The 16,207-nt window shown below is 44.7% G+C and overlaps 1 long non-coding RNA gene across 1 annotated transcript in view; it reads left to right on the forward strand.

Annotated features, from left to right (window-relative positions):
* The first annotated feature begins 1,752 nt into the window (after positions 1-1,752).
* Positions 1,753-16,207, forward strand: part of LOC135907582 (uncharacterized) — a 35,700-nt gene continuing 21,245 nt past the window's right edge. The window contains exons 1-3 of the long non-coding RNA XR_010566064.1: positions 1,753-1,814; positions 3,822-3,899; positions 11,087-11,129. This is a non-coding gene — a long non-coding RNA (uncharacterized lncRNA). The remainder of the gene's footprint in view (positions 1,815-3,821; positions 3,900-11,086; positions 11,130-16,207) is intronic.

A 16,207-nucleotide genomic window follows, 5' to 3' on the forward strand; every position in this document is an offset into this window, starting at 1 on the left:
AATTTACGTTCGTGAAATTATTCATAATGATCTTGTTAAGTTAGAAACAACAGCAGATTCCACTGCACAAGTGGAAGAGGATACGATTGTAATAAATATTCACATATCGTCAGACAAGGGAGGTTGGCCCTTGAGCTTCGTAATGATGGTTTATATTAGTGTCAATGGCAGGGTGTGTACTGAGAAAACCGCATGACACCACTGCTTTCTGAAATCAAAAAGCAAGGCATATTCCAACGCATTGGCGCAAATGGTGCTGCACTGCTCTGCAAAAGAAGTGCTTAGGCCTTCTGCTTCTAGATTGGGAGCCACAGCACTTCAGTGTAATTTTGCCACATTAGTTATCAATTTGGCTTTCCGCACTAAATATCAGAATATTCACGATCTTATCCTTACATGAGCTATTATAGAGAAGTTGAAAATTTACACTACGAACACTTCGCTAGCGGAAAATGTCATTTCCGAAATAGGCACATCAAAGTGTTTCGCGAGAACTTGAAATATGGAGCCTTAAAAGCAGTGCTGAGAATGAATATCCTAGGGCGCTATAACGTAAAGCTCTTCTAAACTTTTCTATTGTAATTCTGCAATCAGCCCTCCGCGATTGGTCAAAAAGTATTTGGAACCACCCCCTCTTCGCCGGTCTGTCACGCGACGTCACGAAAACCGCGATAGCTCCCCACCTGATGTGACACGTACACACTGATTATGCATCATCGGACGTAACAACAGAAAAAAATGTTATTTCTGATTGCACGACTTTTAGCCATTAACCCTCGGCTATTGGTCATAAGCAATCGGGCATCGTCCATCTCACCTACCTGCCACGCGACACCACAAAACCACGAAATGTCACCGCGTCAAAATGATGCGTACGAGTTAAAGATGCCTTAATATGCCGAACAAAACTGAATTTTTTTTTTCTGAACAGCCGCAGGCTGCCCCGTTCCGCAAGGACTATGGGGTGTGTGCCGCCGATCGATCAGGCGCTGGGTACTTGCACCTGCTGGAGAGCATGGGTTTGTTTGCGTATAATAAAGCTTTTTGCGTGGCCGTGTAACGTTTTCGAGCACTTTCGGCACGTTTACGACCTCATTCTGAAAACTCTTCTTCGCTGAGGATCCGTTTTAGCGTCATTCTTAAGCTTCCGTTGCATGCCGCCGCGGTTTTCAACCAGCCACCTCAAGCCAAGTAACGGAAAGCGGACCAATTGCAGGCGCCGGCACCACGCTCTTCATCCGGTTATTTATTTTCAGTGCAGTAGCTCAGCCCCATCGAATCCTTCTCGTGATCCTCGCCTCTTTTCAGCCTATCAGATATGGCAAGGCGCTCAGTGTAGGCAAAGTTATTTGTTTTAAAGCAAACAAAAGAGATCTCCTATAAATGAGGGGAGCGTTTGATTGGTTTTTGCAGGTCACCACCCGATGCTTGCGTCGGCGGTTACGAAAATTTGACAACAGCAGATTATAATAAAACCATATTGGAATAGTGTTACGTTAAAGGGCTCCAACACTGTTACATCTTTGCGGTCGAAGCTGTTTCCATTGCGATGCTACTAAAAGCGAAAGAAGTCGCTACACTCACTTTAGGGTCTTTCGTCCATATCCTGCCGGACGATAAATTTTTTGCACATGTGCACCTTAGCAAGGAAGGAGTGCCTATCTCGAACACATCCTTTTCCTACACGTGCCTAGGCGTGAATAAAAGCGGTAGCAGCTTCGCAACTATCACAGCGCACAGTCTGTCCGCAGAAGATTTCGCAGCCGACGACTTCCTCGGCAGCCGGGTTCGGTTACGACACTTCGCCGTTTCAAGTGAGTGCCTTTCACGTTGTTGTGCCTGTAGAAGCCGTGTATTGCGTGAAACCTTGCCGACGTCTGAAGTGGTCGATAGTTTTCTTGACCGCAGAAAGAAGACGTCCATAGTTACTAGCATTTGAAGAGCGGGCAAACTTTCTCAAAGCTTATTTTTCGAAAATGGCGCTAAGCAAATCTGCGAGGATGCGTGGAAGTTTCTGCTGGGACGGGTAACGTAGATACGTCAGATTTCGTTGGCAAACTAATGCGACGAGGACAAGCGCGTCCAATGTGCAGACATTTTCTAGAGGGATTTATGAATTGCTGTCGTTTAGTTAAAAGAAATAGAATATCTCAAGGAACCTACGTAGCGTTATCTCAAGCATATATTATAAACATTTCATCGGTATAGCACCACGGCAGGAAAGAGATAGAGGGCACACAAGAGTCGAAGTAGTGATAGCTATGGCCAGACAGGAAGGGTTTGCAGCCTTCGTCGCAGATTCACCGGCTGCCTCTTTAATAAGGTAACCTCGCCGAATTCTGACTCTCTTAAGGAACAAATCGGTATGCGTCCATCTCTGCCCACATGATATATTCGAATTTGTATGAGAACACAGACATACGTTTGCATAAGTGAGAAACCCCACATCCTAACCAAAAGCACGCCGAAAAGCCTTGATATATGCATCTCTTGATATCAGTAGATAGCTTTTACACCAGAAACCGGAGTGCTTGCAGCCATTTCTTGACAAGGCGTGCCAAAATATACAGAGTTCTGCATCTACTTGCGTCAAATGGATATTTCTGGAAGTAAAAGGCAGAAGGATTTCGATCAGTATCCTCTTTTTGCTGTTCCACTGATACATTCTTCCAAATCTGCAACGAAATTATATCCTGCATCAATGCATGTTTCGTGTCCGAAAAAAAAAAAGTCAGCACCACAGACTGATTACCATTTAAATATTGTCTTTATTGCTTGCTTTGTTAGCTAATTCATACTGTAAGTGATTGTTTGATAAAGATAAACTAACCAGAAATGAATGTTGTTAAGGGTTGCTCACACGGAGTACCATGCACGGGACTGGCTACGCGTCCACCTCAGCTTACGCGGCTCGGTGGCTTCTAGCTTCTCAGCCGAGAGACTCCGAAAACGGAACCACTTCGTGCAAAGTAGTTTTTCTCTCTTTACTCTCCAGGAAATTCTACGCGCCCGTCATAAACACCAAATGAAGTGAGAAATGCAAGTGTCTCGTAGTTTTCTACATATCACGTATCGGGCTACGCGCCCTGAAGACGAGGAAGTGCGGACATTAGCTGTATGTCTTTTCTAAGAGTGCCTCGCAGTGCCCGTGACCAGGCATGGTGCTTCTGCAAATTCTTGCAATCTTACTCAGCCGGCCATGGGCCATGTATTTACACCATTTGAAACGGGCTCTTTCGTGTGTTCGCCCTATTCATGCTCACTAGCCGACATGCTCTTATGATAATCGATGTATGGAAAGTAAACTATCGATGTAAATTACTTTATTATTTGCAAATAATGTATATATTAAATATACTAGCTCTTTCCGATTTTTATGTAAATTACTTTATGATTTGAAGATATAGTATATATTAAATATACTAGCTGTTTCCGATTTTTTATACATTGAGCTGCGCCTTTTCGTCTCCATCTGCGTATATACTTTCTCGCAGTATACCGATTCCGTTTTGTACGCCTCTTAATTTGCGATGTTATTTGGTCAGCCGAGCGCGAATCACTTAGGGAGCGCAAAGCAGAATGTTCTCTTTTCTCTTCACAAAATCCGACATTGTAGTCGCGCTACTTCCCAAAACCAGACACGCAAGCTGACATGCACCCGCAGCCAGGCGCATATGCACACACGCGGTGTTCCGGGTGTGGAACGCTGTATACCCACGGGCGCATGCGTCTAGCCTAGAAAAAATGAACTGCTGTTTGTACCCTTAACACAGGCGGACGTGCATCGCGTTGGTAACAAGCGTACTTCTCTGTGAATGCAGGGCACAATATGGAAGCCCACGTCTTTCAATGTGCTGCGTTGTTGGCAGTTATCCTCATCGGTGTCACGAACGCTCAGGGTAAGTGACAGGCTGCACAAGCGACAGATCTGCCAAATTAGAGCAATTTCTCCTGCTCAAGCATGTCGCAATTCGTCAAGTTGAATTATTTCCGGGACGAGCTAGAACGCCCACGAAGACTACCCAAAAATGTCAGATAGGTTAGCGCAAGTATTTCAGAGGTGAACATGTTTATTGGTGCGCACCTGCGGGAGACTAACCAGCGCAGCACCACAAGTCGACAGCGTGGAAGCAATCATATTTAACATTAAGTGGTTGATAGACGGATCCGAATGAGGGGTCCTTTTTAATGGAGTTGTTTCAATTACTGTAAAAAAAACTTTTTTTTTTGGGGGGGGGGGTAGGAAAAGCACGCCAGTGTGGTGGCATGTCTTTTTTTCGCTTTCCTCTTTCCTACTTATTGTGCAGGTTGGCGGAGGTAATACATTCACTGTTTTCCCCATCGTCTTATGGACAAAATGTGCCTAAGAAAGATACCGGCGTGAATAAGCCAGGACGGGACAAAGTGGTTTAGTGAATTGACCCTTGGAAATCTAGTTTACTCCCATGCCTGGTCTGGAAAAATACTTAATTTTACGTGCGTAGGCATTTGTATGCCTATTCAACGAGGAAACCCGCCCGTCCTTCCTTATTCCCCTGAGACGAATCCGTATAAAGAAAATAAAGTACAAAAGAATAAATTCCAAAGGAAAATCCTTCGCGGTGGTCAGCTTCGAACATATGAGCCTACGCTCAGAAGCCGAGTGTTTTACCCACTTGGCTCAAGACTTCTTTTTCTAAGATGGTATTTATTGCATGATGGACATGCAAGAATCGTACTATACGCGATAAACGTACAAGCACTAGGCAACACATCTAGTATTCGTGGCCTAGGAAGAATCTATAAATCACGTTCAGTATACCATGCATCACACAAAAACTACAAATAGCTTTCAACTTAAAACATGGCAACAAGCAACTTATCAAGAGGTGCTACCACTCCTGTTGAAAACCTGCAAAGGAATACATGCCCTCCAAGTGTTAAATCAGTTGAGCATACTGAAATTTCCACGAAAGAAGGGATCCAGTGTTTCGGTCGAACATGCGTGTCTTCCATAAGCTATGTAGTCCAATTAGGAAAAAAAAACATCAAAAGGCACCTCTTCATCATGGAGTACAATAAAATATCGGGTTGTATCCTGACTGAAAGTGAAGTCTTTCTTAAGAGTTCTTTGAAACACATCCCAACATAATATTACATGTTTACAACTTATGAAGCACTTCACTAAACACTACACTTCGTTTCATACAGCAGGTGCAACACTGTGGAGGCTAGAAATACCTTTTGCAGTGGCTGCGTTCGCACTTAGAAATAGTTCGGTGTTTCTCGACCCGATTTTCGTGAAAATTTTCTTTATATAAGCTAAGTTCTGAATAATAAAAAAGAAATTCACGCTTAGAAACAAACCACGTATTTATACGGCAGCTAGCACGTTCTTTTAAATCAATTTCCTTTTCGTATTTTTTTTTATTGCAGCCCGTCGCGGCACCCCCAGGTGCCTGCTCACGCGAGCAAATGCCGCTGGCACGCTGCGAAGCATAGACGGAAACGCGCAGAATAAAAACTTTTGATGACCGGACTTCCTGCGTAACTTGCACAGCATTGCACCTGATGTGCGAAAGGCAGCAAAGACACTCACGTTTGCAGAAGGTGAATATATCTGAATCACATCAAGCTGTTTCACTAGCTCTACAAAACAAATGTCAAAGGAGAACAGTTTCTATGAAGACTTTGTTAAAAGATTTGGTGATAGTGGAATAAAAACCATCTTAGAACCACATGTACAGCCGACGTGGAGCATTCTAGACATAAGCGAAATTCAGATTGTGCGAAAATATAATGCCAAACACGCAACAACCCCGATGCGTTTCAGTGGTCGCGGAATGCGCCTTCTGTTGGGGTGTTCCTTCAGCAAGCGAAATGCCACCGATCTCTTAGGACTTATGTGCTTCACGGGCCGCAACAAACAGAGAGAAGGTTATAAGGGTGATAAGGAGTGGTAGCGCATTATATGGGCTTTTTCATGGTTGATAAAGGCTGGACGCAGATGTATAAGGTGCTAAAGAGCGATAAGGGTTTATAATGGTCGAAGCAATTCTGATAAGATTTATAAGCACCGACAAGGGTAGATAAGGGTCGGACCAGGTCCAAAATCTCGATAAGGACTGTTAAAATTTGGCAAGAATCGGACAACATCCGACAAGGTTGATAAGGATGGAGGAGGGCTTATAAGAACCTAATTGATTGTGATAAAGTTCATGCCGACCAATAAAGATTGAGAAGGCTGGGACTTGGTCCGATAACGTGGATAATGAGCGGTAGGGCTTGATAAGGTCGTATGCTGGCCTGATCAAGTTTCATAACATTGATAATGACAACGGGTTGCGTGTAGCCTACACCCATTTAAACAACTTCCAGAAAGCTGTCTACTTGACTTTTGCCCATTGAGAATATCGGAAGCAATTGGAAATTTGTAATGAACAGCCTTGAAACTTGAATCTCCTGTGTTGGCACTCTGGGAACAGGTAGATGAGTTAGAGAACAAAGGGTGCAGAAATACTTTAGCTATAGTATGGTCTATAGGAGCCAACTGTTGAGTGAAATTATGAAATAGTTAAAAAAAGTACAACAACATATTTCGTGAAACTTTTCCGCAGGAAGGTAGATGGTATAGAATGATACCATATGACAGGAAAAAAATAAACAAGCAAGTCATGTTGCGTTATTTTAAAATTCTAGACTATCGCAAAAAAAGTATGTCCGTATGGAAATGAGCGTATCAACTAAAGGCACAAATATATCTTTATCTGAAGACCTTGCCAAGCGACTTCGCGACATAAGGCAGAAGTTGTGGAAGAGCGCTGCAGGAGCGAAAGCAAATGGCGCGAAAGTGAAAGTCGTAAATGATAACTTGAGCATCAACAATATATTGTTCGGTTGGGATGAAGAGGAAAATACAGGATTTCAGATTGTCAAGAGGAGAACTCGCGGACACCAGAATCCTAACATGTGGTCCCTAACGATAATAAATGTGAATTGCAGGAGCGTAATTAACAAGGTCATGGAGTTCGAGGCTCTTGTCCTTTCACATGATCCCGCTGTCACAGTTCTGGCGGATTAGTTTGATAGGTGCTGCAAAAATCCACGTCAACTACCTAACAAACTAATAAACCTGTGTGGAAAAGCAAGACCTGAGAAGAAAGAAAGTGCTCTTTGCTACGAAGTAATACACAGAAACAAATTTGTGGAGTGCCGGACTTCGATACTCTATCGCATGCCCTTAAGATGTGGAAAGTATTACGTCAGACAGTCGGGCAGATGCATTAATGACAAATTGCGAGAACACGAAAGCGAATTCGGCATTGCATCAGATAGGTTTCTCTCCCTTCAATGTAAACAACATCAGTGCTCCCCTCTCTTTCAGTCAACAACAATTACTGGTAGAAGTAAGCTCGAACACACTAGAGTTATAATAGAAGCTGGGAAGATTGCTGCTCTCGGGCAACCCTGTATGTGTAAGCCGTCGTGGGATTTCTGCGATACAGAATTGTAATTTTTGCGCATTCCATGACTAATCACTGTGTAAAATGTTCACTTTCGTTACGTGGCTGTGACTCATGATGGCTGAGTTTAGAGTAAAACCTTGTTTTCTATACTAAAAGATTTCTGGAAGTTTGCACCATGTGTGTCCTTGTGTGTCTGGTCCTTTCTTGTAATCAAGCTACAGGAATAATTATTCAAGATGCGCTGGCAACAAGCCCACAATGCATCCCTGTCGTTTGTTCAGTTTGCTTGCTGAAGTCAACAGACCACCAACTAGCAGAAACCTGTGAATTGTTTAATTTGTTTTCTTGTTCTAGTACGAGAGATCTGACTGGTTATGCGCTCAATTAAACAATTAGATTATGAAAACAAACTTCGTCAGAACATGTAATTCGTTTTCTGTTTAAATAATTACCCTACTTAAACTGCAGAACAAACATACTCATATATATGTATATTTATATGGAACTCGTCTATTGTAATTCTTTTTTTAAACAGGTACGAACAGCGCTCAGGACACATAGCGAGCCCACACAGAAAAATGGCCTGTATCAGGCATGCGACGCAGCTGGGGAAGCGAGCAGAGGAGAGCGCAACGACGAGGAACGCGGGTGACGTCATACGAAACGGCGGCGGGGGATAGGCGCGGCGCTGCGCAGCGGCGGAACACGTGTGGCTCGGTGCTACTAGTGGCGCATGCGCAGTAGTGACTAGGGAGCGAGAGAGAGAGAGAGAAATATCTGTGGAGAGGCGCACGTTGTACGTTGTAACGTCGTGTGTCTCCTCGGAACACCGCCACGGCGAAATCGCAAGTTCGCAGCCAGTAAAGCTTTCGCTTTAAAAGCGATCTGCAACTTTTTCATAGTGCGCGTTGTGCCAGTAGATGCGTATGCACTGTACTTTCGGCGTTTCGTACACGTTGAAGCTACAGATACTCGGGGGTCCATTGGCTTGCAGCTGCTGCCGTGATTTCCAACTCCAGCGTTTTCACAGACCGTTTCCGATGTCACCGAGCGAGATGTGTTCATGTTTACATGTGCGCGCGTGACACTGTGCTGGTTAATTTAGTTAAAGCACATTGACGGCCTAGTTGGTTTGAATCCATGATACAATGCGTAAGCGTGACTGAACAAGGTCGTAGAAAAAAGCAGACACACAAAGACGACGCGGTCTTTTTGTTTCTTTCTACGTCCTTGTTGAGTGACACTTAAACACTATATCAATGGTAATTTAGTTAGTAAGTGATTGTTTGCAAGTCTATACGGCCGATGAAACTATTATCCTTACTTCGTACAGCTATCTGTACGAAGTAAGGATAAGTAAGTAAGTACGCCATTGTTTGCCAGAGGCGTCTTCTACGGCGTCCGCGATTCGCGTGGCGAATGCCGTAGTAGACGCCTCGGTTGTCTGCACTCTTTACGGAGCGGTTGACGAGGAGGACATCGAGACACCGTAGAAACGACCGGAGAAGAACGTCCCTTCTCCCTCGCCTCACCCCTCTGCCTCGCGCCCCACAGAAGAGGGCACGCATAAGGGCGGCGTTCCACCTTCGCGCACGCGAAACTGAACCGCGTTCTATAGACGGCTCGTCCTCACACGCTTTCACGGAACCTCACGGCGACGTCGGTGGCGATGGCAGAAATGCGCCTGGAGTGCCCATGTAATTTATATCGCAATAAAATGGAGGCATTAGTGATCAAGAGATATCTAACAAAGAATATCTCAAGATGGAGGTGACATTTTTACACGATAACCAAATGGCTCCACCCTGAGAAACTCCTCGTTGTTCGACCAGAGGAGTCCCATGGTTGAAACGTTTGTTCTATCCATAGACGTGCATCTCCCGTTCCACCACTCTCTATCAACAACACGCCAAAACAGTTCGTAACCCATGACAACATCACACATTCATGTTTAAAGTACAGGAACTTTGTGTGCAAGGTAGCACAAACCGTATTTACTTGAGTGAATTGAAGATTTCCTTTTCAGTTACCATTTGCATCCCCATGTTGTAATTGGGAAGGATTGTTCCTCAGAAAGAATAATAATTGGAAGCTCCCCCAATTTTGCTCCTTTATGTCTGTTTAGACTATCCTGGCGGCTACTCTACTAGCTCTGTCTCCGATTGCATAACGGCGTCTTCAGTATGCAGCCCAATTAAAAAAATGTATATATAGGTTTTTCATCAGAGAGTGTGCTGCTAGTTCGCAGCTGGATGGAAGCGAGTACCTTATATATGGATGGTGAATGCAATGGAAGGTGGCTTTTTAAATAAGAACAATTATCTATTTGAAGGGCGATTAAATACAACCTCCTATGACCTGAGAACAGGGGACCACACTATGAGAGGCCAATGTGAAAACGAGAATTTGATTTATGAGAAGGCGCTTGAACGTGAGAAAACATAAATTATTTCGTCTAAATTTGCTGCTGTATGTGAGTAGGAAAGTATTTATTCGCAGCGCCATTGACCCCATGTTGAAAGGCTGGCTACATATTTTGCACTGGGTAGAATGAAAAGTTACTGCTTGCATGATATTTGAATAGATATGGTTGCCATGCTAAAGTGCTGCTTGTGTTCACGCCCTCATACACATTAATTCCTTCTTAACAAAAGTCCTTGGCGTGTTGCGCTCTTTTGTAATAATTGATGCTGTTACCATTCTGGAAACAACCGCGCTGGCTTTAGTGTACAATGCTCATTTGCCTAAGACATGGTATCCGGCTATTCTACATATTGTATGACGATAGTTTTGGGCTTAATTGTGTTGAAATGCACAAACATAAAAACATTCAACAAACTGCAAACATGATGTCAATGGTGTGCTGGTAGCCACCATATTAGACAATGCGAATTTAAATAAAGTTTGATTTCAGTAGTATCTAGTCTATGGAGCTCCTGCAGAAGACAGCTCATGCACCATTATAATATACACAGTAGGGGACCGACCCTGTTTGGAACTATCCCAAATCTGGTGATGAGCAAGACTGCCAAGGACAGCCTCCTCGAAAATGCAGTGTAATCACTAGACCAAATAATTTATCTCGTTTGTGTCATCATCATCATCATCATCATCATCAGCCTGGTTACGCCCACTGCAGGGCAAAGCCTCTCCCATACTTCTCCAACTACCCCGGTCATGTACTAATTGTGGCCATGTCGTATCTGCAAACTTCTTAATCTGATCCTCCCACCTAACCATCTGCCGCCCCCTGCTACGCTTCCCGTCCCTTGGAATTTAGTACGTAACACTAAATGACCATCGGTTATCTTCCCTCCTCATTACATGTCCTGCCCATCCCCATTTCTTTTTCTTGATTTCAACTAAGATGGCATTAACTCGAGCTTGTTCCCTCACCCAATCTGCTCTTTTCTTGTCCCTTAACATTACACCCATCATTCTTCTTTCCGTAGCTCGTTGTGTCGTCCTCACCTTAAATAGAACCCTTTTCGTAAGCCTCCAGGCTTCTGCCCCGTACGTGAGTACTGGTAAGACACAGCTGTTATACACTTTTCCCTTGAGGGATAATGACAACCTGCTGCTAATGATCTGTGAATGCCTGCCAAACGCACCCCAGCCCGTTCTTCTTCTGATTATTTCAGTCTCATGGTCCGGATCCGCGGTCACTACCTGCCCAAAGTAGAGGTATTTCCTTACCACTTCCAATGCCTTGCTACCTATCGTAAACTGCTGTTCTCTTCCGAGACTGTTAAACGTTATTTAATTTTCTGGAGATTAATTTTTAGACCCACTCTCGTGCTTTGCCTCTCCAGGTCAGTGACCATGGATTGCGATTGGTTGCCTGAGTTACTAAGCAAAGCAATATCATCAGCGAATCGCACGGTGCTAAGGGTATTCTCCATTAACTGTTATTCCCCATTTTTACCAATCCAGGTCTCTGAATACCTCCTGTAAACACGCTGTGAATAGCACTGGAGAGATCGCATCTCCCTGCCTGACGCCTTTCTTTATTGGGATTTTGTTGCTTTCTTTATGGAGGACTACGGTGGCTGTGGAGCCGCTATAGAAAGCTTTCAGTATGTTTACATACGGCTCGTCTACACCCTGATTCCGTAATGCCTCCATGACTGCTGAGGTTTCGCTATATATTTCGCTAAAGCTATATATAAGGGTTGGTTATATTCCGCACATTTCTCTATCACCTGATTGATAGTGTGAGTATGGTCTATTGTTGAGTAGCGTTTACGGAATCCTGCCTGGTGCTTTGCTTGGCAGAAGTCTAAGATGTTCCTGATTCTATTTGCGATTACCTTAGTAAATATATTGTACGCAACGGGCAGTAAGCTGACCGGTCTATAATTTTTCAAGTCCTCGGCTTCCCCTTTCTTATCGATTAGGATTATTTTAGCATTGTTCCAAGATTCCGGTAAGCTCGAGGTCATGAGGCATTGCGTATACAGGGTGGCCAGTTTTCTAGAACAATCTGCCCACCATCCTTCAACAAATCTGCTGTTACCTGATCCTCCCCTGCTGCCTTCCCGCTTTGCATAGCTCCAGCTCCTAAGGCTTTCTTTACTTTTCCGGCGTTAAATGTGGAATTTCAAATTCCTCTAGACTGTTCTCGCTTGAATTATCGCCGTGGGTGCCACTGGTACTGTATAAATCTCTATAGAACCCCTCAGCCACTTGAACTATCTCAACCATATCAGTAAATTTATTGCCGGCTTTGTCTCTTAACGCATACATATGATTCTGGCATATTCCTAGTTCCTTCTTCACTGGTTTTAGACTTCCTCCGTTCCTGATAGCATGTTCAATTATATCCATATTATACTTCCTTACGTCAGCTGTCTTACTCTTGTTGATTAACTTGCAAATTTCAGCCAGTTCTTTTCTAGCTGTAGGGTTAGACGCTTTCATACATTGGCGTTTCTTGTTCAGATCTTTCGTGTCCTGCGATAGCTTACTGGTATCCTGTCTAACGTTTGTGTGACGAGTCCCCATATCATAATTTAGTACTTCGGTATTTATCATAATATGTTTTGCTATCCCATGCAACTACCACTGATTGGCCTTATTAGACAATCCACTCTTTACTGTAGGTGGCTTGGTCTTGCAAGCTGAGTATATAGTATGTGCCTAAGGGTGGAATGTCTGTACAAAGCAAGCGTTGAAACACCTTGTTCTATATTTACAGTTGAATATGGGACGAGATAAGATTTGGTAAATCAGCATTTTTTTTGCTTTGCTAATTTTATTGTGTTAGGACATGCAGTAAACTAGTGAATGGAATGTTTGCAACGTACAGCTATATTTTTCTTAAATCCATGCAGTATAATCTAATGGAGTGAGAAAGTATTTTTTTGCCAGAAAGTGAGCATAAATATTTTCATATATTTGTTACATTTGGTCTCTATAAGGAATGCTTTTCTCTTTCGGTGCGTGTGCCTGATGTATTTTTCTTTTCAGCGAGCAACAACTGCTCTAGAAGGCGCTTGATGGCGTAGGAGGAAATGCCGATTGTATTTTCGCGTGGATGACAGCATAGGAGCACAAGGTTTGAAAACGGAGACCGAAGACCAGTGAAAAGAGAATATGAAGAATTGCGGCGACGGGTTTATTCGCCACTGGAGCACGTGCGCCCGTGACTTCGTTAAATTGGCGATGGCCCTGTGCCAACCAGGAGATGCGTTATTCCGCGACAGGGCCATGTGCGGCGAGAAAGCGGTGAAGCGCTTCGTGAGGGGACGCCGCACCTACGCAACGGCAGACGGAATACAGCAGGCCGAAGCGGGGGACGTCGGCGATCGCTCCGAGCTGCGGTGTCCTTTTTTATTGCGACAGCGTGCTTTCTGGCATAAAGAAATATTTACAAGTGTACATACACGCCGAATTCCCGGAGGAAGTCCAGCAGTGTCGGGTGTTGGGGACCGAAAATCCAACGGTCTACATTTGGTGGCCAACCTTAGGGTGGTCCACATCGAAGCAGGTGTTTCTGGCGGAGGGTCTGTAGGAAGGGGCAAGTCCAGACGAGGTGCCCAGTGTCCACCTCGCAGACAGGAGTGAGACAGAAGGGGCAGGAATCGCTGACGGAGGCACGGTACTGTGCCGATCACGACCGGGTTACCGCAGGGGTAAGGGCGACACGGAGGCATAACCTTCGTTGCAATACCTCCTCCCAGTGCACTAGGCCACCAGGGAGGTCGGCGCCGCGCGGTGGGAGAATTGCTCACGTGGCGCGCCGAAGGTTTTATTTTTCTGTGAGAAGCCATGTCACGGGAGAGGCTGGAGGTGATTGAAGGGGACGAGAAGTTTTGTGGCTTGCTGCATCCACTAAACCTTGTGTACATCGCGACGTATCCATAGTACACTTGCTGTAGCAGGTAATTGCTCAACTGTGTCCTGAATCTCCTGTTCCAAAACGTAGGAATTCAGAAGACAACGCAGACAACGGATGGCAGCTGAGGAATCGGTGAAGATGTCAATGTGCCTACTAGACGGAAAAAAGAGTGGACAGAGGATGGATATTGCGTCTCGGATTGCCAAGAGCTCCGCCTCTGTCGATGGCCAGGCAGGGGAGCAAGGATACGAGCAGGTTGCTATTCCTGCCAATATTTCCGGACAAGCGATGGCCGTGGCGACGTGATCATCAATCACACTAGCGTCGACGTACGCTACATGGCTGCGGAAAGTGTTCTCACTCGAAGTTGATTCGCTGTTACACTGGACTCACCAAGGTGAACAATGAATTGTGTGTGTTTGCGAGTCATAGACTGATTGTCCGTAACTTGCTGATAAAGCCACGGTGGTCGTGGCGGGGCGACACCGAACCATCTGCCATATAAGTCTCAAGAGCTGCGGCTTCAGGGACATAGCGGCACCGTACGGAACAAGCTTGCTGTGCTGGTCAACCAGTTAGCCAATCATATTTAATCGCGCTTGGGCCTCGAACGCGAGAATGGGAGTAATATGTGGGAGGCCTGTAATTATACGCATTGCTGCTCGATTGATAGATTCCAAGCTGTCCCACTCTGCGTGTGTTATGTGGTGAAACTTGGTTTGGATATAAGTCTTGGCTGTAACACAGTACGTATGAGCAGGCGGACGATAGTGGTTGTGGCACCACCTGAATTTTCAGAAACCCTGCAGATAAGGTGCAGCATTTGAAATGCCTTCTGACATGCTGACGTGCTGTGCGAATCCAGGAGCCGGCGGAGCCGGAATCATACAGGTCCAGGCGGATGACTTGGAGCGAACATACGACCGGAATTCTCCTTGCGTGCAAGAAAAGGACGATAGGGATGGTGTTAAACGCACGGCGACTACGCGCATTCGCGACAGGAAGTATAGCCGTCTTTTGAGGCGGCCGCGTGAGTCCTGCAAAAGAACACCATTGATATGTAATTGTAAGAGGGAGCTGTAACCTTGCGCCTTGAATTTGGAGAGACCGGTGGATGGACCAGGCTATTAGCCCCGAGAAAGAGGAATGGCGCCCTCTGGCGAGTGACGTCACGGCCAGGATGCCGCTCGCTCCGGCTCGCTCGGCTGCCGCGCGCGCTCGTTCCCTTCGTGTATGCTTGGGGTATAGGTGGCTCGAGCCGTACGTATTGAAGAATAAGTCGGCTTCTTTCAGCTGCAATACCTTAACCACAGTTTCTTCTTCAAAAGCGTGTGAGTCGAGAAACTTTGCGACTTGGATATCGCAAGCTAAGTAGCGTTAAAGGGGTCTACAAGGTTTTGCAATGCATATATGCGCCGTGTCTATCGGTAAATTTTGACTAAAAAGAGACTATCTGCAAATTCAACGCGCGAAGTTGTGTATGATGCTTCGATAAACACTTAACATTCCTTTAGTATTTAGCTATGAGAGGTATTGCATTTTACGTGGAAGAAAAATTTGGTAATTGGCGTCAACATGTTATCCGATATTAGAAAGACACTGCCCAGCGAAGCTGTCATCATGATTCCTATTACTCTGTTGTGTTGTTCTATTCAAATATGGCCATTCATTAATGCGTAAAAAAATAGTTAGGCGCGCATTTCTTATGAAAACGTTTGCTGCTACTTTCATCCCCCTCTGAAACAGGCCTCCAAAAAACGAATTGCTCATGGCTGCTAACACGACGGCGTGTCATGTAGAGTATTTACATATTTAATTCACAAACACCATAGTAGCAATCACCTGAGAGAAAAGTTTCGTTGTTTAGATCGACAGCCACTCAATTGAAAGTGATGAAATGTATCATAGTGGCCCTCAGTAGCCTTTATCGACAATATGGCCCACCCCTGATCACGTAACGGTAGCAATCGACTGTCCGTATGGCGAGGCACGCTATGTTCGCGAAACCCATCAGTTCACTTCAACTTCGAATTAAAACCATAAAGCATTTTTTTACAGTGCCAACTGGAATGGCTAAAGTATTCTCGAGCTACTACTACACAGCTTAGATTGCCTAGAAAAGGAAAATTCAAGCACCTTTTGTCTCACCATGTCTCGATCCAGCATTATTTAATTATACAAACGGATAACTATTCGCTTCGTCGGTACTTAAAAGAGAACCTTGCAGGCTAATTTAAGTTTGCTCCAATCCAATCGCAAACATTCATAAAGAAAGCACCACAAGCCTTGCATATACTTTCACTTGATTTCTGACCCTCCACAGGGGGAATTTCGATATCTTCAATATGTCCCATACTACTAGTCATTGACGCTTCGACTGCTTTCTGGCTACAGCTATGTGGTCCAGCAGGCATACTTCACT

Source organism: Dermacentor albipictus, chromosome 1 (assembly GCF_038994185.2).
Source record: "Dermacentor albipictus isolate Rhodes 1998 colony chromosome 1, USDA_Dalb.pri_finalv2, whole genome shotgun sequence".
Lineage (NCBI taxonomy): Eukaryota > Metazoa > Arthropoda > Arachnida > Ixodida > Ixodidae > Dermacentor > Dermacentor albipictus.